Below are 24,496 nucleotides of genomic sequence, written 5' to 3'. Positions count from 1 at the left end.
AGAGCTCAAGGGGAGGAGGCAAGGCTCTGGGAGGGGTGGCCATCCTCAGCATAATTCACATCCTGAATTTTGCCAGTGCAGCATGTCCCAAATCTCTGCCTGGATTGGTACCAGCTCTAGTCGGTCTCCAGCCTCCATTAGATTGAGGAGAATCAACAGCTGGGGAGGGCCTGATATCTCGTTAGAACCAGGGGTCTCAATTTCTTGAAGTATAAGATAGAGAGGTCTTACTGGTATCTGCTTGAATTCTGAGGCAGCAACTCATAGTGTTTAAGAAAATCAGACTTGATTTGGACTTCAATCCTACGCTATCACTTTGTGAACCCAGAAAAAATGCCCTAAAATTTCAGAGATGAGCTCCGTTTCCTCAGTTATGAAATAGGGATGGAGATCCCCACTCCCCTTGGTTCACATGAGTGTTAGCTAAGCAGCTGCTAGATGCTGTTTTGCTGTAACAAATGCCATCAGGGTTATTTTGATGTTACTTCTTGTTCTCTTGTGAGTTAGCTTTTTTTTTTTTTTTTTTTTTGACCCTGTCTCAGATAGACCAAGACTTAACCTGCATGTTTGGTTGGCACATATACAGAAAAACTTTCAGGAGAGATGATGTTTCTATAACCTTTTGTGGAATCTCTGGGAGATTCAGAAAATGGCCTGGGACGTAGGGAACAGCTAAGTGACAGGGAGGAGCTGTAATAGGGGTAAAGATAGCATGTACCAGGCAAGCGAAATAGCAGTGCAAAATGACCCGGAGGAAAGAAGACAACACTGGATGATGTTTTAGACTTTAGAATAGGTTAGCCTGGCTACATCAGGTTATGAAGAAGGGCAGCAGCAGACAAACCCAGAGAGGAGTCAGGTAAGGTGTAGATGAGAAAGGGCTTTGCCAGACACTGGGCATGACTTTAATTCCCTTTTGTGCTCAGGGGCTTTTCTTTCTTGGCTTTGCTTCAGATTCACTTTCTGAATTGTCTTTTTATTATTATTATTATTAGACTTGACAGCTACTTACAAAAATGCCTACATATTTTATAAATTCGAATAAAACAAATATGACTAAATACTAACAATTCTCAATTTTTTTATATCTAGGAGGCAAACAGATGTTCATTTTTCTATTTGGGGAATAACATCTCTTTAGACAGGGATTAAAAAAAATTAAGTTGTGAGGCAAACCCTCAGTTTGCTATGTTGTGGCCTTGAATTGGGTGGACTGGTGACAGACCATGGAGCTTCTGTGCTGTATATCTGCAAATAGGATGTTTAGTCCATGGATATTTTACAACTCAAGTTTTGTCTTACAATTTTGGAACCTCCAACTTTCTCTAAATCCAATAATTCTTTGTTTCAAGCAAGTTATTTATTGAGCACCTTCCATGTCCTAGAAAGAGGAATGAAGACAGTACATTGGATATGGCTTCTGCCCTCATAAGAGTATTTCAGTCTATTGGGAGAGATAAGGTGAAGAAGCCATTTGAATATAGGGAGGAAAACACAGACCACCCTCTTAAAAAGTATGGAGAAGTCTGTTGATTAGAACAAGAGCTCTTTTCCCTTCTGGGATCTCTGTCATGGACATGCTGGGTGATTGGAGGACAAGATACATGTTCTTCATTATTCATGGTATTGCAAGAACCTTTTATTTTCTTAGTAAAGGTGGTTAGTACAGCAAGGACTCATATTTCCTGAACACCCCTTTCCTTGAGATCATCAGGTTATATTGTGAAGTCGAACTCCTATCAATGGAATGAGATGCAGTCATTTCTGCCAGGGATAAAGAGTGGAGGACACTGTGGCTCTGTGCTTGGTAACTTGGTTTGAGTGCGCGCACCCTTCCTACAAGAAGACTCGCCTTGTGGAGTTACTTTTGCTTTGTCTAATGTTCCTTTGTACTGCACTCAAATTACTTTTTGTTTGTTTTTAATAACAGTATTTGAAAACTGAGAGTAGATTCAGCTCTGAAATATATGAGTCTGAGTTAGTGGGACATTATCTTCAAAGTGGGAGACATATGCCGTTAACCGATAGCTGTCCCCAAAACCAAACCAAAAGGCCCTAATGGTAAGCTTGCCTCTTCTGTAACATCAATGTAACTATTTGTTATAGGATACAAGATGTTACAGAGATAGAAGATGGGCCTGAGTTGAAAATATTGTTGAAAATATTTTAATATAGGCAGTGTGAAATATATGCAATTTTTAAATTCTCTGTAAATGGCCCAAAAGAGTATTCTCTTGCAAGGTGACTGCTGTTTTTTTAGGGCAAAATAAAAATTCCTAACAATTATGGAGACAGGAGTAGAGGTGGGTAGGGAAACAAATGACACATTTTTTTTTTTTTTAAATTCAGCTCTATTTTAAATGATTCTGGTAGCAAAGTTAAGCAAGTTTCTTGCAGTTTCTAATCAACATTTTAATGAAGGATTTTTATAAAAACATTTTTCTTATAGTTCAAGAAATCCATTTTCTTTTTTCCAAAATAATATTTTTATTGATCATTTGGGAATTTCACATTATATACACACTACACTCACTTTCCAATCCTCCCATGTCTGCTCCCCCTTCCTGTGGTCCTCCTCTCCTGCAAAGAAAAAGAAGAAAGGGGGAAAAGGAAAGAAAAAAAGTCCATTTTGTGTTGTTCATATACTCACTGGAGTGTGGTGAAACTCTCAGAGGCCAGCCCCCTAAGGAAAGCTGAGTCCTTCTTCATCTGCATACCTGCATACCCCCTAACACCTCTTGAACACCCCCCCCCCCCCAGAATTCAGCAGGAGAGTGCAAAGCAATTTAGTATAAAATTGCTTGAAGAGAGACATGTATATTGACAGAAACTCTCTCCAAAAGAATTAAAGTTTTGAAAAAGAGGAAAGAAAAATGGGAACGTGAGTTTCCTCATGTGAGAAAGACCATCTAATGGTGAATGCCACACCCATCTGGTCTAGATTTAGCCAGTTAATGTGGTTTTGGTTGTATGCCTCTAGTTGGGTCAGCAACCTGCATGACTATGTTAAAAAGACAGATCTATTACTTAGGGAAGAAAACTGCCTTTGAGGCAACCCAAGTGGATTCCTCTGTATCCACCATTCTTTAGCAAACGTTCAAGGTCAACACGCAAATGATTTCACTGGGGCTCATTTTAGAATGAGAGCACACGGAGCTATGATGGTTGTCTCCCTGCTACAGGGAACATCTAACTTGACCAGTGCTCATGTGGAATGTCTGACTATTTATTAAGAGATTATGAGAATTTTTGATGACCAGATGAGGTCATCTATACCCACAGAAGGCTAACTAGGTTATCAAAGGTCATGTTGGCTACCAGGTATCCTGCTAATTAGTTGTAAGAATTGTGCTATTTTACCAAGGGGCTTGACCACTCCTTCTTGTCTAGATACACAGAACTACAGCAATGTCTGCTGGTTCTGTCACCTTCAAAACCTGAAACAAGGCCAGGGAGCTGCAGTACTTTAGAGGCCATAGTAAATGGAAACAGAAGTCTCAGACTGTCCCTATGCATATGTTAATACCTAGGCATGTGCCCAGAGATGAGTCATGGGCACCTCTATGCCCACCAAGGAGATCTGTTCACTAAGGGTAGGATGAGGTACTGTGAACTATTGAAATCATACAAACATCCCCTCCACCTAAGTCTACATTGGTCAAATATTCTAGTTATGACTCAGCTGTTATATGGAGTCCTGAAGGGTGAGATAACTAGTTCATTTTTTCCTTTAGCTAACCATTGTTTAATTTTTTTTAAAAGCTAAGACTAAAATATACATAGCATAGAACTCATCTTTAAAGGGGGATAGATCAGTACTGAATGACAACCCTGCATCTAATCAGAGGACATTTCTATCATTACCCAAAGAAGGCTTGGATTACCCTTCTAACTGTTCCTTTTTCCCCTCTCTGTTTAAACATTTTACTTTCTGTCTATGAATTTTCTGAACCTGGACATTTCACACAAATGGAATAAAATGTGGTACTTGATGTCTGCCTAATTTTAATTATTCTGAAGTTTGAAATTTTTATTAATGTTGGAGCAGGTTATTAGTATTTCATTCTTGGATTCATATGATAGAATATTATGAGTCAATCAACCTCATTTTACTTTATTTTCTCAGTTGATGGACATTTAGAATGTTTCCATATTTTGATTGTTACAAATAATGATAGTGCAATCATTCATGCCCACATGATCTTAATTCTCCCAGGAATATGCCTAGGAGTGGAATTCCTGGGATATCTGGTAACTGTAGTGCCTTTTTTTGGTCCTTTATGAAGTTAGTTGTGTAAATGCATGCCAAAGAGATGGAGCTGTTTGGTGAGTTGACAGAATTGAGCTCTAAACCTTTGTGGACCCCTCATTGGGGTGTCTCCTTGAAGGTCTCTTGGTTACTATCCTTAGATTCTGAAAACTTTCACTGGCATATTAAAAAATGGTCATGCTGTCCAGAAATTGCCCTTCATAGAAACAAAAAGCCTGACAATAGGAACAATTCTTGTTCCCATGGAAATAGAGCAGCCAATTTTCTGTATAGAATAGTCACCTGCTTTCCCATTTTTCCCTCCCTTAACCTTCTTTGTAATTGTTACTCATTCAGTTTTCCTCAGTGTCTATATCTTCTGGTCTTCCAAGGTGTGAACAGAATTAGGGTCATGGGAACAAGTGCCTTATAGGGAAGATGGTACAAAAATGGGATGTGACTAAGGGAAGACATCCTGGGCCATCTGAGGGCAACTCAGGATGCAACTGACCTTTAATGACAAAAAAAAAAATTATATAACTATGAGCCACTGGAGAAATGCTCACTCTCTTGGGTATAGTGTACTGATTTTTCAAACCTAAAATGAAAATAGCAACACAGAAAGGAACAAATGAAAATAAAAGGCCATCCAGCTCTAGAGATGAATGTGGCTGACATCCCAGGTGCATGTTTCCCCTGCTAAGTGAGGAAGAGCATTCTGTGACACTGGACAATTTATCCTGCTTATTTTCTTGTTAGCAGTTCTGAACCCCATTCAGTATTTCTCAAAAAACCTCAGTTTAGATAGCTGGATATAACTGAATGAGCATCTATCTAAACTGTATAGTTTTGTACTGTCCGTTTACAGGGGCTGCTTTCCAAAAGCCTTGACTCTTTGCAGGTTTTAGAATAAAACTCCAACTTCTTTTTCCTTGGAGAGAAAGTCTACTTACCAGGTTTAATGCAATGGGTACAGTATGAAGGGAGGAAGTTGTCACTAAAAGGAATCATCTTGCTTGGTTTTGATGTGATAGCCTCACCTAGGGACTTAGGCACCTAGGCTCCAGTCCCCCCGCCCCCTTTAAAAAACAATTCTACCAATCTATGAGCACAGGAAGTCTTTCTGTTTTCTAGTTTTTTCTTCAAATTCTTTCTTAAGTGTTTTAAAGTAGTATTGCAATTTTCTTCTTCTATGTGCTTATTACTAGGCATTTTATTTTGTTTTATGAACCTATTGTGAATGAAATTTCTTTTCTCCATTTTCTTTCCTAACATGATCATTATTGGTATAGAGGGAAAACTACTGGTTTTTGAACTGATTTTAAACATTAATTTTATATTTAATAGTTTAATTAAGAACTACTCTCCTCATCTACTGGTTACAGTGGAGCAGAGATCTGGTTACTCTGAATTTCTAGGCATGTATCGAATTTTGTCACCCATCTGCCCTTGTACAGGAGTGTATTTTCTATACGAGAGCTGGGCACTTCTGATGGAGAATCTGAAGGAGATGGGAAGCGGTGCATGGAGAAAAGTTCTTACTGAGGGAGGCACAAAGAAAATTAAAAAGGGGGATCAGCAACGAACAGGAAGGTAACAGATTGGAGAAAACAAAACAGAGTTTTGAAAGGGAATTATGGGGCTTTAACTTTGGTGCTTGAGTAGATTAGAGCTGCCAGTTAGTTTGAAATCATGATTAGCAGTGTCACCTATGATTCCTCCTATATATGCCACACTAGTAAATAAACAGAGACAGAGAAATTTATTAGCAATCAATGAATAGACTAATCAAACAGATGCAGGTTGAGATTGGAGACACTGATATTTACAGGGGCTTTGAAAGAAACAAAAATATTGTCAGGACCAGGGTATCCACTGTATGTGGTCCCCTTTTAGATGGATTATGGGAATTTTCTGGCTAGTGAAGTACTAACAGATAAAAAACTTGGCTTCAATATGACCTGATCCATGATCTCACTTCTATGACTTTATCATAGTTAGGCCCTTTTCTGTACGATGGTCATCAGAAACTGGCTTTAAGACTCTTGAGTACGCACTAGGTGCTGACAGAGATAAGGCACTGAAGCGGGCTGTGCCAAGGAATGCAGGAGATGGTGATGGATATGGGAGGCCGTGACTGGTGAGACAGAATGCACTTCTGGTTTATGTCACAAGGCAATTGAATGTATTCCCCTCTGATGTTCTGTGGCATATTAGAAACACTCAAGAACAGGCTCATTGAAATGTTTCTGATTGATGTTTTAGTGTCAGCACAGTATATGGTTTGATAGTTTCAAAAGAGAAATGGTTAATATAAAATTAGAATTTGGGGGCAAACACAAATCTCTGTGAATCATAATTTATCTGATTTCTAGACAACAGTAGTAAGTTAAGCTGTCATAAAATCCTTCAGCATAACTATATTTTGATGTTATTAAGCAAGTCTCCCTGTCTATTGCTGGAAACCAAATAGCTCACTGCTGTCTGTGGGCTCTGTTGATTCATCACATCAAGGAGAGACAAGAGGGAATCTAGAATAAGGGTTTTACATAGGGAGAAGGATGGGAGATCAGGGTAAAGGAAGGGATATGGAGAGCAGAGATTATCTCTAAAAGCCTTTCAAAAAGCCACATGGAAACCTATTACTGTAGAAGCCTCCTAAAATATACACATAGGACAGGAATTTAAATAAAGCCATCATAGAATGGGGGAGACAATGCCCCAACTAGACATCGTATGCCACCAAACAGAAACTTCAGTGCCAAGAACGGGTGTTATCTTGTTGAGTCACGGGACAAAAGAGCCCCATGGATCTCTGAAAACATTATACGATATTGATTGCTTTTCACAACCAGTTGGTAAGGCTCTTTTGGCGAGAATACCATTTATTTATGTCACTGAACACAGATAAGTCCAACTGGTGCCCAACAAGAAGCTTCAGTCCTACTGATCAGCATTTGTGGAAGGTACTGGAATGTACCATGAGTGCTACTGGAGGGAAAAGGTACCTGACAGGGCTAAAGTGACCTGAGACTAGATAGGTCATGGTCCCAGGGAAAACTTATTTACTGTTATTTTGCTTAAGGAACACAGCAATAAAATGACTCCTGGTGATATATTGCTGTACCTGTTGGCTTGTGCCTTCCTCCACCCTTGTCAGGGAAACTTCTTGCAGTAGGCGGTAATTAACACAGAGACTCAAAGCTGGACAATAAGCAGACAGTGAGAGACTGAAGCAGTCACTCCTAAATGAAATCTTTTCATGAAAGGCCTCTCCTCAAGACCCAGGGATCTATTCAGAAATGGAGGGAAGAAAATTATAAGAGTCAGAGGGGATGGATGACTCCAAGGAAACAGTATCTTCTAGAGACAATAGGTTTGGTGTAATATGAACTCATAGGCACTATGGCATCTATAGGCACTATAGGATCTGTATAGGGTCAAGTCAGATGGAGGGGTCCCAGCACTGAGAAGGGGAAAGGATGCAGGGTCCTAACCATAACCAATAAATTATTTGCAATTAATGCTTGGTGGCAAGGATAAACTCATTTTTCTCCAGTTGGAGTCTCACTACGTATATCAACCATAACCACACTCTAGGGCCTAGGAGTGGTTAATGAACACAACTCAAACTCTATGTTCTCTCTCTCTCTCTCTCTCTCTCTCTCTCTCTCTCTCTCTCTCTCTGTGCACTCCTGTGTGTTTGCTTTTTTGTTTCATTTTGATTTGTTTTATTGTCTCTGTTTTGTTGGCTTTATTGGCTCTTTGTGTAGCTTTCTGTGGGTTTCAGGGCTCTGCCTATTCTCACCCATCAAATCAGGCACTATGCATAAAAAGCCACTGGAAGGCACTTGAAATTGTGTCAACCAGCACATACCAGGGGGTTCAAAGGGGCCTATTGGAGAGTCTGTATGGAGCACATCACTGGAAAATAGGAGACTAGGGGATGTGGTACACCTACCACAGATGGGGTTGCAGGTTAAAGAGTTGTAGCGGAAACAGATGAAGACTCCTTCAGAGTCTGATAAGAGCTTGCTTCCTAGCTTGGAGATAGCTGCCTTCACAGCGTGTGCTCACAAGAAGCATCAGCTAACACAGAAAGGATTTCAGCACTCACACATTCCTTGGCCGCATGGAACTTCTTTTCCTTCTAACTTTCCTTGTAAATGAGGCCTCACCAGAAACCCACAAAAAGCAAAAAAAAAAGCAAAAAGCAAAAAGCAAAACAAAGAGCCAATAAAGCCAACAAAACAAAGGCAATATAACAAATCAAAATGAAACAAACAAGCAAACACACAGCAAACATACATATATATCTTTTATCAAAGTCCTCCCCACGTCATTATTGCCTTACCCCTTTCCTCCCCACCAGATCCTTCCTTCTCAAGTCTCAGTCTCGTTTCTTCCTCTCATGTCCCTTTCCCCTCCTCTGTGACTTTCTGCATTTTATTAGGACTGTCCGCATGAACACCGGTGGGAGATGACTTCCTTGAGTAAGGGCAATGTACCATTGGCTACAGCACAGGGAAATGATTTTGCCTCTCCCACCAACCTTTAACTGCTTGTGGCTTCTCTGGGAGAGGTGGGGTCCTGTGAGTCCCTCCCCCGCCCCATGGTGGACTGTTGCTAGCTCCAGTCTTTTGCATCTCTTGTGCAAGTAGCTACTGCTTCTGTGAGTCCTTAGGCACCAAATCCAGAAGATGGTTTTGTTCCACAATTTCCTGTCTTTCAGCTCTTGGACTTTTCCCCACCCCTTCTTTGATGTTCCCTGAGTTTTGGAAGAGTAATACTGTTATTTGATATAAGGCTGAACATACATTTAACAGCCTTTTTTCTTTTTAAGCATTTTGAATGTTGGGAGCCGCACTAGCCCCACATTCGGGTGGCCAAAAAATGTTGCGGCCCGATCAAAATGTTGAGGCCCGGGCTGCCCCGCGTTTGGCGGCCACTGTATCCCGGTCCAAGCTGCTGCTCCAGTCTGCGGGTCGAGGTTCAGCAAGAGAGAGGGTGAGGGCAGACTCGAAGAATGGAGACCAGACAGAGTGTGTTTCAATCCCGTTTATTCTTCAGTCTCTTTTCCTCTAAGTGTCTCCTAAAAGTGTCTCCTCTGTCTGATTCTGATCTGTTCTGTCTCTGCCTTTTATATGTCTCACTTCTAAGCCACGCCTCTAAGTCACACCTATAATCATGCCCTTAGGTCTTGTCTCTAACTCTGATCTCTACACTTCTAAGTTACACACCTTTAATCTCACACACCTTTAATCTCACACACCCGAGGTATCTAAACCAAGATTATCAGAGTGTGCTCAGCTGTTGTAGGCTATTGTAATCCAAGTCTCATGTCAGGGTATATGGCTCAAGATGGCTGCAAAGCTGATAGCCGCTTTTCTGCTAAGAGTCGGCCCCCAACATTTGAACATTTATGAGCCTCTGCAATAACGGTCTCCCCTGCAAACAGAAGCATCTCTGACCAAGGCTGAGAGCTGGACTGATCTATGGATATAAACACTTAGAGAGCAAGTTGATATCATGTTCGCTTAGCAATATGATAGTTGGTTCTCTCTTGGGATCTATGACCTTCTCATCTATGGGTTCTGGCCAGCTTTACAGTACCAGATATGATCTCTTGTGGAATAGGCCTAAAGTCACACAGAAAGCTGTTGGTTACCCCTATAGCAATGACTTCTGTTTTCAAGGTAGCGTAGTATTTTACATTAGAAAAAATTAAACTTTTGGAAATATTTGTATTTAACAAAATGACCTTAACAACTGGTACTATAACTGTCAGCTTTGTCCACTGGCCCATGCACGGTACTCAGTGCTTCTGCCTTCAGCTTTTACAACCTTTACAACTCGCACAGAATTTTCCAGACTTAACTGTAATATGAATATATGTTCTGATTCCTGCTGGAGCACTGATACACTTTCAATTTTCTTATTTAAGTGTTTAAGTGTTCTGTCCACGGGGGAGAAAGGAAGATAGGTAGAACTTGGATATGTGGAGACTGAAGAGAGAAAAAGGAAACACCTGACAGATAGGTCAAAGCAGGAGGAGTAGCGTGTGTAGGATTCGGGCATGGAGGGTTTAGGCTAGTTATGGAGGTGATAACTGGGGAATCAAGAACCCATGTTTGGGGGGTATGGTTCAGAGTGCATGGTGAAAAAACACAGACTCTCCTCTGGATTCAGTTGCTTGAACCAAATAAAGAAACAAAAGAAAGAAATCGAGGAAGTCAGTTTACCTGATTGCCTTTGTTTGAAAGTGCTGGGGGAAAATAAGACAAATTGAACTTAGTGAGAACATAAAACACAGAGATCTTAAACACAAGCCCCCACCCAGAAACGTTAAAGAGTTCTTCACTCTAAGAGTTAAGTATCAGGGGAAGAGAAAATATTAATGCTTCCGAAGGAACAAGAACATTCATTTAAAAAGGTTATTATAAAAGTCTCGGATTCTAAAATTCAAATAAAATGTATTGATTTTCTTCTGAATTTCACATTATGCATCTTAGTCACACTCCATCTCTCCCTACCTTCATACCTGTCCTTGGCCCTTGCAACCTTCCTCCCACATGAAAATAAAAAAATAAAAACCAAAACCAAACCAAAACAAAAAAATCTCAGCATGCAGTGTGTCACACAGAATACCCTTTTGTTCACACATCTTTACTTGCAAATGTTTGTTACAATGAGTCATCGGTCTGGTTCAAGGCCTTTGGCTTCTACTACATGGTCAATACCGGATCCCCACTGGAACTCCTCCTGAATATCCTTTTGTTGCCATGTGTCATGGAGATCCTGCAGCTTTGGGTCTGTAAGGCCGGTGTCTTCACTGACTCCAGCAGTTCATAGATGGGATAGATGTTGGAGTGGGCCAACTCAAGGCCCTAGATCTGAGCCTGGGTGGTGTCTAAGCTAGTCAGCTCACCAGCTCTCCTGAACCCACACCACCAAGGCCAGCATTCCAGCACTGCCCAGCTAGCTAACCCTAGTGTTAGAGCTACCCTTGCCACCAGGGTCAGCTTCTACTGTGCTACCAAGGCATAGTGCAGGACCTGCTCTCCTTAGTGCTTTAGCTGGTCAGGGGTGGGGCCAGCTCTTGATCTCATGATCGTGGGACTGGTGCTTGGTTGCCTTTCTTCTGGCTGTCCCAGGCAAACAGGGCTGGAGCTGGCCTCTTAAATTTTTTTTTAATACACTCTAAATGGACATGTATCAATGATGGACTTTCCTGTTCCATACCCTTGAGATATAATCTTCAAAATCCCTTTCACTTGGATGATGTTTGTCTTTTGAACATCAACTCTGATAGAATGAACTTTTTTTTTAACATTTATTTCTCTCTCTCTCTCTCTCTCTCTCTCTCTCTCTCTCTCTCTCTCTCATATTGGGGTGTATTGGGGTGCAGAGTACATGTGCCATAGTGTATGATTGAGGGTTAAAAGACAACTTGCAGGAGTCAGTTCTTTCCTATCAGGTGAGCCTTAGGGATCGACTCAGGTTGATAAGCCTATTGACAATGACTTTTACCTGCTGAGTATCTCAAAGGTCCAGAATGTGGTAATGAATCCCAGTGGCAGACTGATCACACAGTTATGCTGGGAAACTGAGTTAAAATGCATTTGCATTTAATATATATGCATATAAATGTTCTTTCACCATTGGTTCACTGAGGTCATCTCATTGGAAACACAGTCCATGGAAGAAATGGGGGCCATGTAGCTCTTTGGGAGCCATAGCCCCCTAGTAAGTGATTTATGGAAGAGAAAGAGTGTAGACTTTCCAGACTTCAAATCTGGAAGAGTGTTCACTGGGCCAATGTCAACAGAGATAATGGATCGCAGGTCATTTCTAGTAACAGTCTACAATGTGGTACTGGTACTAGAATCTGAGATCTGTACTTTGTGCAGAGAACCTCATGCAGACCCATGCAGGCCCTGAGCATGCTGATTCAGCCTCTGTGAGTTCATATGAGCTTTGATCATGTTGATTCAGAGGTTTTTGGTTTTTTGGCATCCTCCATCCCCTCTGGCTCTTACATTCTTTCTGCCTCCTTTTTCTCTGGGTTTCCTGAGCTCTGAGGAAAGAGATTTGGTGGAGATATACCATTTAGAGTTGAGTATTCCAAGGTCTTTCACTCTCTACACAATGTCTGGCTGTGGTCTCTGTATTTGTTCCCATCTGCTTCAGGAAGAAGAGACTCTGATGATGGCTGAGCAAGGCACTGATCTTGTTTACCTTTGTGGGTCCTGGATGCCTCATAAAGGGCCCTCTTCCAAGCTCAAGCTTTGCAAACATAGGACTGGCAGGTTTTGTCCTTTGCTCTTCCCTTTCCTTTGCAAAACCATTAGATTACGTTCCTAAAGCTAGCCCCCAAGGCCTAGTCTCCTAGCTGATGACTCATTTCTGAGATTGACCACTAACGTCTAACTATCAAAATACCAGGGTCCAGCAATCAAAATTCATTATTTGGCTACACTGGCTAACCTATCCAACTAGGACTTTCCAACTTAACCCTAGTACAGAGTCCCTTCTCTCCTTAAAAACGTACAGCTAACCACTGATATAATCAAGGGTTTCCAAATGGAGAAGTTAGAGAGAAGACTGAAGGAGCAGAAAGGGTTTGTGGCCCCATGAGGAGAGCAACAATACCAACCAACCAGAGCTCCCCAAGGTCTAAACCACCAGCCTGGGAGTACACAGGGAGGGACCCATGACTCCATCTGTGCATGAAGGGGAGGATGGCCATGTCTGGCATAGGTGGGAGAAGAGATTCTTGGTCCCATGAAGGATGAACACCCGAGTGGGGGAGGGAATTTGAGGGTGGGGAGGTGGGAGTGGGGGGGGGGAGGTGAGGGCACATCCTCATAGAAGCATGAGGAGGGGGAATGGGTTAGGAGGTTCCTGGGTGGTGGGGGAAAGGGGGGTTAGGGGATAAAATCTGAAATGTAAATATAATATCCAATTTAAAAAAAAAAAAAAGAAAAAAAAAACCCTACTCTTGTGCCAGGCAGTGGTGGCATATGCCTTTAATCCCAGCACTTGGGAGGCAGAGGCAGGTGGATTTCTGAGTTCTAGGCCAGCCTGGTCTACAGAGTGAGTTCCAGGACAGCCAGGGCTACACAGAGAAACCCTGTCTCGAAAAACAAAAACAAACAAACAAACAAAACCACAAAACAAACAAACAACCCCCCCCCAAACCTACTGTTGCAACAACACCTCCTGTCTGCCTTTGCCAAATTCAGAGGCAGCCCCCGCCCCTGATTGCTTCTCCAGGTAACACATCTCCTTTGTGCTGAGAACTTGGTGTCTGGGTGTGTCCTCTACCAACTCTGAGGGACCCTTACTAGTTCCATCCATTTATCTGCAAATTTCACGATGTCATTTTTTTTGTATGAAACATTGAATTTATTGATCTTTGGGTTAATAAGATACATGTCATTGTATTATAACCAAGCATTAGTCTTGTCACTTTGTCAACATTACCTGGTTCATTTTTATGGCACAACTCTTTCTGCTCAGATTAAGAAAAAGGCTTTTTGAAAAGTTTACAAGTCCTTTCTGTATATTTATAAAAGCTCTGTTCATTCTGTTAACTTTTTCATCATTCATAACGTTTATCTTCAAGATTAGTAGTAACTGGGTTTTACCTTGCTTTTAGTCTTGAAGGTATTTTTGGCTCGCTATATGAAATACACTCTTGGATTTCTGTCCTTTAAATTTGTTCTTGGCCATTGTCAAACTTTGGGAAATTCATGTGGCTGCTCAAGTTCCCAGAGACACCATCCTCAAACTCAAAACACAGGAAGTATACGGTGCCATTATTTTAACAACTGGATAATACTCCACCATGCAAATGTGCCACATTTTCTTTATCTGTTCTTCTGTTGTGAGACACCTAGGTTGTTAATAATTGCTGGCTATTATGAATAGAGCAGCAATAAACATGGTCAAGAAGTGTCTCTGTAGCAGGATGAAGCATCCTTGTCTTATACAACTTTGATGTGATAGTTTTTTGTTTATCTTGTTATATTTTACAAATGAATGAATAAATGAATGACTAACAACCCAGCCACTGGGGTAAAGGTTAACAACTGAACTGTATTTATACTTGCTGGGAAATGAAAACTGAGCTTTCTTCGATGGAGTGGCACTAAGAATATCAACCATTCCAAGATGGCCTTATGTTAGGAGTTAGTTGATCAACATGTAATGGATTCCATAGCTTTTTGTTCGTTTTTATTTGCTTACAGTTTGGTGGGTTATTTTTTGGGTGTTGTTATATTTTGATTCCGTAGATTTGTGGGTTTGTTATATAAGATTTTGTTTGAGAGAGAGGGTCTGGAAGGACTTGACAGAGGAAAAGAATATGATCAAAATATATTTAAATAGTAAAAATATAAGAAAAAAGAAAATAAAGTATGTAGCAAGTACAAAAAAAAAAAAAAAAAAAAAAACCCAACCAATCTAGCCTTAGGCCATCTTGCAAAGATCACTATGAGAAAAAATGAGAATACATGTATTGAAAATTTTTATGATATCATACTAATATGTATAGTTTTTGTTTATTAGTATTTAAAAACTTTACTATTTTATGTGTATGGTGTTTTGCCTGCATGCATGTGTGTACAGTGACTTTAAAGAGGGTGTTGGGTCCCCTGGAACTGAAATTACAGATGATTGTGAATCACCATGTGGTGCTGGAAATAGAACTCATATCTTTTGGAAGAGTAGACAGTGTTCTTAATCACTGAGCCATCTCTCTAAGCCCCTATTTCTTTCTGAGGCAGACTTTGCTATGTAGCCAAGGCTAGCTTGCAATTCACTATGTAGCTAAGGCTGGCATTGAACTCGTTATCCAAATTCTGGAATTACTGATGTGCCCCATAATATTTGGCCACATTTTATTTTATGTTTTTATATGGTATCTTAAAATAGATATTTGATCAATATAATGACTATTCTTGGTTGTCAACTTGCATGTACCTGGAATTAATTAAAACCCTATATTGGGGCACATGTGTTAGGGATTTTTGCTTAATAAAAAGCGGGAAGATGCACATCTAATCTGGATCCTTAAGGTGGAAAGACACATCTTTAATCCAGATATTTTGAGGTGGGAAGACCCACCTCTATTGTGGGCTATGCCTTCTGCTGTGAGACTCTATATCTATCTATCTATCTATCTATCTATCTATCTATCTGTAATATCTCCATATATAAGTATAGTTTTTGTTTATTAGTATTTAAAAACTTTACTATTTTATGTGTATGTGTATGGTGTTTTGCCTACTGGTGTGTAATATATATATATATATATATATATATATATATATGAAGTAAAGAACAAAACTTCCTTCTTCAAATATAGCCATTGAGTGTTGAGAGCTCAGTTGGCTGTTCTGTAGGAGCCTGAAAGATGAGAATGTTGAGGACAATGGAGATGACAGAGGCTTGGCTTGTATTCATGGGGATGCCCTTGGGCTGACCACCAAGAACAGCAGCAGAGGGAAGTTTAAAGACTTTACCCAGGCCATTTGTTATTTTGCATTAAGATTCTGTGGTTTTGATTAGCTGGGTCAGTTCCAGACCAGAATCACCTGTGAATAACAAGATTCCTAAACAAAGTAAAACTTTCGATTTCCTGGGATATTTGATGTTGGTCAGCTGGAGCTGAGAAATTATCAGTGATTATGAAGAAACCGGCATCATTAGGGTGAACTCTTCTGGGAAGTACTTCCTCAGAGTCAGCAGGCAGAAACCATGTTCCAGACATGGCCAAGATTGTACCTTGTGCTGGCAGTGAACTTGGTAATGTGTTTTGAAGGTATGAAAGGGTCATGGGGAGCAGCTGAGGCCTGGCATTGTGTGGCAGGGTTAGAGTCTCTGAAGAGAGCCTGGGAGTGGCTGTTGGTGAAAGTGCAGCCAGGCTGCAACAGGAGACTCTAGCATTTTCAAGATGCCAATACCATGGGATGACAACCACCAACAGCCGCAGAAGTAAAGTGGAGCCAACCTGAGGCAGGAAGACAATGTGCGTGTGCTGCAGAGGATGGAACAGGAAAGATAACCCAGGCCCTTTTGAGGAGTTCAGAAAAATCTTGTGTGAATACCAGATGATTAGACATCGAATTATTTATACTTTTGAAGTTTGGTTTTGCTTTGTTCAGAATGTTAATATATCCTGGATCTTCCACCATTCCCCACCTTTTAAAAAAGATTTGTCTTATTATATGTAACGTGTTCTGCATGAATGTATGCCTATAGGCCAGAAGAGGGCACCAGATCTCATTATAGATGGTTATGAGCCACCATTTGGTTGCTGGGAATTGAACTGAGGACCTCTGGAAAGAGTGGCCAGTGGTTTCAATCTCTGAGACATCTCTCCAGACCTGGTTCTTCCCCCTTTGAAGTAAGAAAGTTGTACCTCACTGGTACAAATTGGCATAATTATGCTCTAATTGTATTTTGAGAGAAAAGTTTTATTTTAACAGGAAGGGTGGTATGTAGGAGGAGCTAAAGTGAGAGGGGTACTGAGAGGAGGAGAAGGAGTAAGGAGAGGAGGAGAAGAAGGAGAGGAGAAGCTAGGTGATGAGAGAGAGAAAGAGAGAGAAAGAGAGAGAAAGAGAGGGGGGATATGGAGGCAGTTGTTCACGTGTCTCCACCAGTCAAAGATAGTTGATATATCTAGGCTGGGTATTAGGTTACACTTCTGATTGAGCATTACCAAACTTATAAAGCCTTTGATTAACATTTTAAAAAAGTGTATAAAAGCAAAAAGAAAAAGGGGGCATGGGATAGGGGTTTTCTAAGGGGGGGGGAAATGGGGAAATGGGATGGTATCTGAAATGTAAATAAAATATCCAATAAAAAAAAAGGGAAAAAATTTTTTCTTGGAGCCCACAGTTGAACGACTTTGGATTTTTAAGAGATACTTTGTTTATTATTTTAAGAGATCAAGTTTTTGAAGAGTTTGAATTTGTGAGACTGTGAACTTTTAAGTTTAAAAATATTTTATATTGTGATGTTATAAGAAGGATCCAAACTGGAGCCATTTTGACTAAAACTTCCATTTTGAATATGGGTCAACTAAAGTTTAAGTTTCCAAGACCTCCTTGTGTGACTGATATCATACTTGGCAGAGAAAGACATGAATGCTAGGCAAGTTACCCTACCATATAGTTGAATAATCCAATCAGTGGAAACAAGATAAGACACGCTCCTAAAGAAGTCCTCCAGCCCTAAATCCTGATTGGTGGGAGAATGTAACTGTAACTTGGCTCAGATGTTTGTGGTTTTCAAGCTTAAAAGCTCTGTAACATTCTGACTCAGAGGGTGGGGGTGGGGGTGGGTTCAGCTCCCAAGTGTGCTCTATGGCCCTGATGGATCAGTAGCAGTTTTTTTTTACAATAAATTTTTGTCATCTACATTGAAGTGTCATATGAGTTGTGTTGGGTTTAAGCAGAACCCATAACAAATACTAATATTAATGTGTAATCTTGGTGATGAACAATAAAGGAAAGGTTGTGTGGTTCAATAGTGATGTGTGTGTGTGTTGAGGTGACAAAGGATCAGCTGTTTTGGGTAATTTTATGTCACCTGACACAAACTAAAGTCAGCTGAAAAGAAGACACCTCAGTTAAGGAAATGATTTCACAGGATGAGGCTGTAGGCAAGCCTGTAGGGCATTTTTTTTAGTGACTGATGCAGGAGAGCCCAGCCCAACATGGGTGGTGTCATCCCTGGGTTTGGTGGTCCTGGATCCTATAAGAAAGTAGGTGGACCAAGCCAGTAAGCAGCAATATGACTCCTCCATGGCCTCTACATTAGTTCCTGCCTGTGAGTTCCTGTTCTGACTTCCTTCAACTGATGAACAGTGACTGTGGAAGTGTAAGCCAAATTAACCCCTTTCTCCCCAAGTTGCTTTGGTCATGGTGTTTCATCACAACAATGATAACCGTAAGACAATATGTGGATAATTGTTTCCTAGGCCAATCTCCCTGTTCACTGAGAGAAAAATGGTTCACCTGTGCTGCAGTCACCTGTTCCACATCCATTCTGTTTTCGTAGCAGCCCCTCTCAATATTCTAGCTGTCCAGGAGTCTCTCTTAATCTCAGAGTTAGTTCCTTAAAATACTTGGTAGCATTTTATTTTTTAAAGTGGAGCTTAGTCTTCTTAGATGAGACGTCTGTCCTTTAGAGTCCCCACTACAGTGATGCCTCTCTCCCTCATGGTGTATCTATATCAGTGGAGCAAGATGTGGCTTACTCTATCATCTTGTCAGTGGGGAGGAGTTATCTAGCTTCATATGGTATCCTCAGACCATTCCTGTTTTTATAATGACAGATTTTGTCTCCTTTAGGGGTGCTTACCATGCTGGTTTGGCTTTGGAAGTCAAAGCTGGGGTTGCTTACAGTCTGGATTCTCTAAGCTAGATAGAGCCTAGAGTGCTTCCTGTACGCCAACCTCACTCATTCCTTTTGGCTTTAAATGTCCAGTAAGTCTCTCTGTGTCTCTCATTTTGTTCAAGATGAAGGTGAGATGAGGGGAATTAGGGGTGGGGTCCATCTTTTTCTGAGTCACCCCTCACCTCAATAGACATCATGATTGAAATGGTGGTTATCTAGTTTGGCTAAATTTGCTTCCTCTTTTTTATGCTAGTGGGGATTCTGGATTCAGTTGATATTGTAGTGGGAAGGAGGAAGCCCTGTAGAGGAGCTGAAGTTTGGCTGTGCAACTCCACTAGTGTTACTCTCCTGTGTTCTCGTGGACATGTTGGAGTAGTTAGCCACAAGAGGACCACCTCCCAGAGTTCCAGACAGGGGGTGGGAGAAGGAAGAACTCTTGCTCCAATTGTTCAGTTTGTCAGGGTTTTAGTTTTGGGAGAGAACCTGGAACATACTTTTACTGGTGTTTGCTCTCTTAGGCTTTCAGTAGCTTCAGACTATAGAGAATGACTTTCTCTTCTGATTTAAATTATCTTTTCTATCACTTTCAGTGTTATGGCTCTCTTATCTACACCATAGGAAAAATGATGTATCAAGCTGATATATCAAATGGGGACAAAAGAAATTTAGACTTTCAGGGGGACAAGAGAGGGTAATGGGTTATGTGAATCTACTCAACACGTATCATTCTTATGTGTGAAAATGTCATTGCGGAATCCATTGGGGGCAATTATTACACACTAGTAAAATCTGAGATAAATGATTAAACTTACTAACCTGTTATGCTACTTCAAAATATTATCAATTGTTATCTTTCTTTATTTCTTTTGCTCTTCCCAATTTTTCTTTTGAGCAGACATATGTGATGTGGGTATGGGTATATATGTGTGCATATACACTTGGATGCTGGAGGTCAATATTCACCGTCTTTTGTCACTTTCCACCTTAGCTTTTGAGTGGCATTCTCCCTAAGCTTAGACCTCATTGACTCAGGAGACTGGTGGCGTGTGAGCCCCAGGGCTCCTCCTGTTTACACCTCTAGTCACAGGAATTACAGTCACACAAGTTAATTACAGGCATATGTCCCAGTGCCTGACTTTCATGTGGGTCCTGAAAAATCTAATAAGAGGTCAAAAATGGGACTGAACTTTTTCTAGTTACAGAAAATAAGAGAATGCAAAACAAAACAAACCCCAAAACCCCACAGTGATGGTGTGTGTGTGTGTGTGTTAGATCAAAAGAGTACAGGAGGCAGTTCTCAGTGGCAAAAGCTAAAATGAAGATGATGTTACATGACTTTTCTATTTAGAAAATGAACATGTGAATGCTGCCTGTGGTGCTTTGAATGCACTTGGCCAGGGACTGGCATTATTGGGTGATGTGTATGACCCTGCTGGAGGAAGTGTGTCACTTTGGGGGTGGGTTCAAGACACTCCTCCTAGCTTCCTGGAAGGCAATCTTCTCCTGCCTGCTTTTGGAACAAGATGTAGAACTCACCAATACCCTTTCTGCCTGCATGCTACCATGCTTTTAGCCATGATGATAATGGACTCAACCTCTGAACTGTAAGCCAATCTTAACTAAATGTTGATTTTTATGAGAGTTGCCTTGGTCATGGTATCTCTTCATAGCAATGGAAACCCTAAACTGAGATGCTGCCAATAAAAAATGATGGAATAAGTAAGTAAATTTGAGGCTTCACACATTTCCCATATAGAAAAATCCCAAGTAATTCATGTACCTGTTTTTTTTTCCCATAAATGAGAGGTTTAACTTGCTACTCAGTATGTGTGGGACACATTTTGTGACTTCTTTCTAAAGAATGGATTCTGGAAAAGGGGAAAAAGTAACCAGGTCACATTACTAAGGTTAATATCAGCAGTGATGAATCACTGTATCCTTATGGAATAAGGACCAATCATGAAAAAAAAAATTACCAAACCTTAGAGGGGCATTCTTTAAAAGTACCTTACCTGTGCTCTAAAATTCTCAGGGCCATTAAAAGAAGGGAAATGTCACAGCCAAAAGAAGCCTGAGAAGACATGTAGGCCAAATGCCATATAGTGTCTGGGGTAGAATCCAAAAGGAGGCCAAGGTGAAAGTGAAGAAAATGTAGATTCTAGGTGATACTATGCCAGTGTCAGATCATTACTTGTGACAAGACATTGACTTTGGAGGGAACCAGATCTGGAGCATGGGGATTCTCGGTAGTGTTCTTGGTTTTGTTTTTCAATTTATCGTCTAAGTTCAAATTATTCTGCAATAGTTAATATTTAAAAATGTGGCAAGGTGGAAAAAAAGGCCCAATAAACTATAATCGTTTTTTTCTTCTTCATGTGATAGCTATGCATATCTTCTTAAGTCCCCAAGCCTTTTCATTTACTGTGTGTAAGTGACAATAGCATCGATGGAACAAGCATGGCTGATGGTCTCTGCCTAACCCAGAGTTACTTGCTAACCTCTCTGCCTCATATATTTTCTTTCTTTATTTTCATCTTTGCCTAACATGGTAGAAGACTCCCTTCTAGCTGCACTCTAAGAAGGGGCCATCCATTCATATCTCCTGATTTTTATGCTCTAGTCTGTGGTATTTGGAAAGCTGGTTCTTGCATGGATGATTGCTAAGAGGGTCTTTCCAGAGATATTGTTGTTTTTCGACAGAACAGTGCCTTTCCTGAGACGTGGGGGCAGATGATCCAGGGAGCTGGCAGATGGCTGTGTGCCTCACCATTGGGCTGGCCTTCTGGCTTTTTCCTTGTAATTGCTGTTCTCTGGATTGGATCACTGTTAACATTCACCACGCCTGCCTGGCACGGTACTGCAAGAACAATGAGTTGGAGGAGCCAAAGCTACACTATTTCATCCCTGTCACCAGCAGGGCATTCTAGCCAGAGTTACTGTATCCCTGGATTCTGCCATCTTCACACCTAGGCACGAAAGCAAACTCCTTTCTCTCTCACAAGATTATTTTAAGGACCAGGGAATATATACTATGAAGGATAAAGTCCTGTTGAACGTTGCCTCTGTGTTGCATGTGTTGGCATTTTGTCTAGGCTCTGCCCCATAGTTACTTGACAACAGCCAGGTGTGCCTGGCTCACTATAAAAGGGCTGTTTGCCCCTTCCTCTCTCTCTTGCTCTCTTGCTTCTGTTCTGTCTTCTTGCTCCTGCTCCCCTCTCTCCCCATTCCCCCTTTCCCCCTCTCTCCACATGGCTGGCCTCTTCTCTCTCTCTCTCTCTCTCTCTCTCTCTCTCTCTCTCTCTCTCTCTCTCCTCCCTCAACTCCCTTCCCCATGCCCCAAATAAACTCTGTTATATTGTATACTATATCGTTGTGAGTCTGTCCTTCAGGGGTAAGGGATGCCTTGGCATGGGACTGCAGAGGCACCCCCTTCCCCTCCACCTGACTGTGCATCCATCAAACATATTTTGTCTCCTCTTTATTTTTATAAAACACAACAGCATGATTTCCTGCTTTTTTCCAGTTATCTCTTTGAGGCAGATGGTATTATTGCATCATGTTTCAATAAGAAAATTTGTCTTTGGGGTATTAGGTCTCTTTGTCCAAGTCCAGTATAGAGTGCAGCCAGGATTCAAACCCATGTCTCTTGTTTCCAGCCTGGGACTCACTTGTAATACTGTATGTTGTAGTGTCACTTGGCCATCCTTTGAGGCTCATGTCAAGGACTGCTTTCTCAGTAGGTAGTGCAGCGGAAATAATCAACTGTGGGCTTTAACTCCGTTCAAGTCGAACGATCAAATGATTTTTATGCTCAGTGTGTGGTTCTTGTAGCTCCTCGCTCCCATTTCAGTGTGACTTTTGCAGTGTGGGAGCAGCAGAGACAGGATTCCAAGAGCTCGTAGGATGTTGCCAACAGGCTTGTTGCATGTTTCAGTTCTATTTGCTTAGCTGGTTCCTTCCATGGTCACGGAAAGTCAGTTCTGCAGTGTAAGAAAATGTTTAAAGGAGGAGGGGGATGGGATAGGGGTTTCTAGGGAGGGGAAATGGGGAAAGGGGATGACATCAGAAACGTAAAAAAATAAAATATCTAACTTAAAAAAAAGGAAATGTTTTCCCCAGTGTCCTTTTCTTCACAGATGTTGGTTCAGTCTTGTGATTAAGTATGTTACAAATGTTAACATATAAGGAGTCACTGAGAAATCCTGTCAAAATGCAGACTGATGCAGTGAGTCTGAGGTGGGGCTTTTGTGCTCAACATTTCCAGTATGTTTCAGGTGGTTCTAATGACCCAAGTCTCAGAACAGTTTCAGGGGCAGTTGATTGCCTATTTATGAGTTTACAGCACTGGTGGACTCTCCCACTGCTGCAAAAACCTGTGTGAGTAGCAAACAGAGGAACAGAACACAGGGTGCCTGGGAATGCCTCCTGAGGCTCCTGGGCAGGCAGGTACCTTGTCCTGCTCTGCATGAGACCTTTCCAAATGGAATGTGATGACAAGATTGAAGTTCCCCAGGCCAGGAGGCACAGCACACTGTGTCCACTAGATTATGGTGTGATAAGGAAAACTGACTTTGGCAAGCCGGGAGAGGGGGTGACATTAGAATTCTCTGGTTTGTTTCAAGCTGTTGGCTGAGACGCACCTTCAGTGAGATCACAGCAGCTGTTATGTTGTCCAGTCTTGTTCCCTTTCACACCCTGTAATTCAGTGTGATGCATTCCTCCTGAATTTGGGAAGAATTCTGGAGCCACACTGGCTCTGGCAAAAGCCTTACTGGGCGTGATGTGATTAATCAAGAGAGCACTTGGCTCTTACTTGTGAGCTCTGATTCCGAGAACATGGTTGACATCAAATAACTAGAGTTTGTCCTATAGGATACCAAACAATACAGACATATTGCATGAATTTCCCTTCCCAACAATCATTCATTGTAAAATTTAAAAAGTTTCATAGTAGAAGTTGATGGCAAACTATGAGGACATAATTGTCTTAGCCCATGAACTCCATATTCACTTTTTCTTTAAGCATAGGATTTCAATTCCCCCTTAGGCCTTGAGTGTTTTTTGTTTAAGTCTCTAGGCCAAACAACTGCTGCCATCAAGGGATGATATTACACTCTTATGTTTTATGTGCTTGCTTGTTTTGTCCCAAATTGTAAGATAGAAAGGTCTTTTTGTACCACTTTAGTTTTTTTTTTTTCCTGAATAGAGACATAGTTAATATTTGTGCGTCTTCATGGAGCAGACTAGTAATTCAATATACGGCTGCAGAATGACAATAAGTAATGAAAAGCTTTTGGAGTATTTGTCTGGCATTTTAACTGAACATATTTTTGATTTGATTATAGAACAGTTGTGAGCTTTTGAAGGAGTCACATTGTTTTCTTATTTACATGTTTCTTATGTTTCCAAGCTGTAATTTGTACATTTGTCGGGATGGGTATCTACTGCAGCTTAGTTTGAAATCTCGTTTATAGCTTTTCCTGAGCCATCAATCGCCAGCACTATTCGGAGCAGTAGCAGCTGTACCACTCTTTTGGCTGCGGCTCTATGTTGGTTGAGAGCAGTTGTCAGCTTCAGGTCTTCATGCATTGGTTAGGTTTCCCTCCTTTAAGTTTGAGCTTTGCAGCCTGTGGAAGGGGCAGGCTTCCACTTGCTCCAGAGCACTCCCTTTTTGTATAGCCAAAGGGATATCTGTCCATGCTAAAGGGTTTCCCTTGAGTCCATGAGGGTTGGGGAAAAAACCAGAACATTGAGATCTATAAGTGGAGATGTGTGGTCGCCCAGCACTCTACAAGAGGGAGTCTGCTAAAACACCCATCTTCCAGAACTGCACTCAGA

The 24,496-nt window shown here is 41.1% G+C and overlaps 1 pseudogene; it reads right to left on the bottom strand.

Annotated features, from left to right (window-relative positions):
- Window positions 1-13,622: 13,622 nt before the first annotated feature.
- On the bottom strand, window positions 13,623-13,984 carry LOC143442770 (ribosomal biogenesis factor pseudogene; annotated as a pseudogene).
- Between the last annotated feature and the right edge of the window lie 10,512 nt (window positions 13,985-24,496).

Source organism: Arvicanthis niloticus, chromosome 1 (assembly GCF_011762505.2).
Source record: "Arvicanthis niloticus isolate mArvNil1 chromosome 1, mArvNil1.pat.X, whole genome shotgun sequence".
Lineage (NCBI taxonomy): Eukaryota > Metazoa > Chordata > Mammalia > Rodentia > Muridae > Arvicanthis > Arvicanthis niloticus.
The sequence above is the reverse complement of the archived record's forward strand: the minus strand, read 5'-3'. Positions and strand labels throughout refer to the sequence as shown.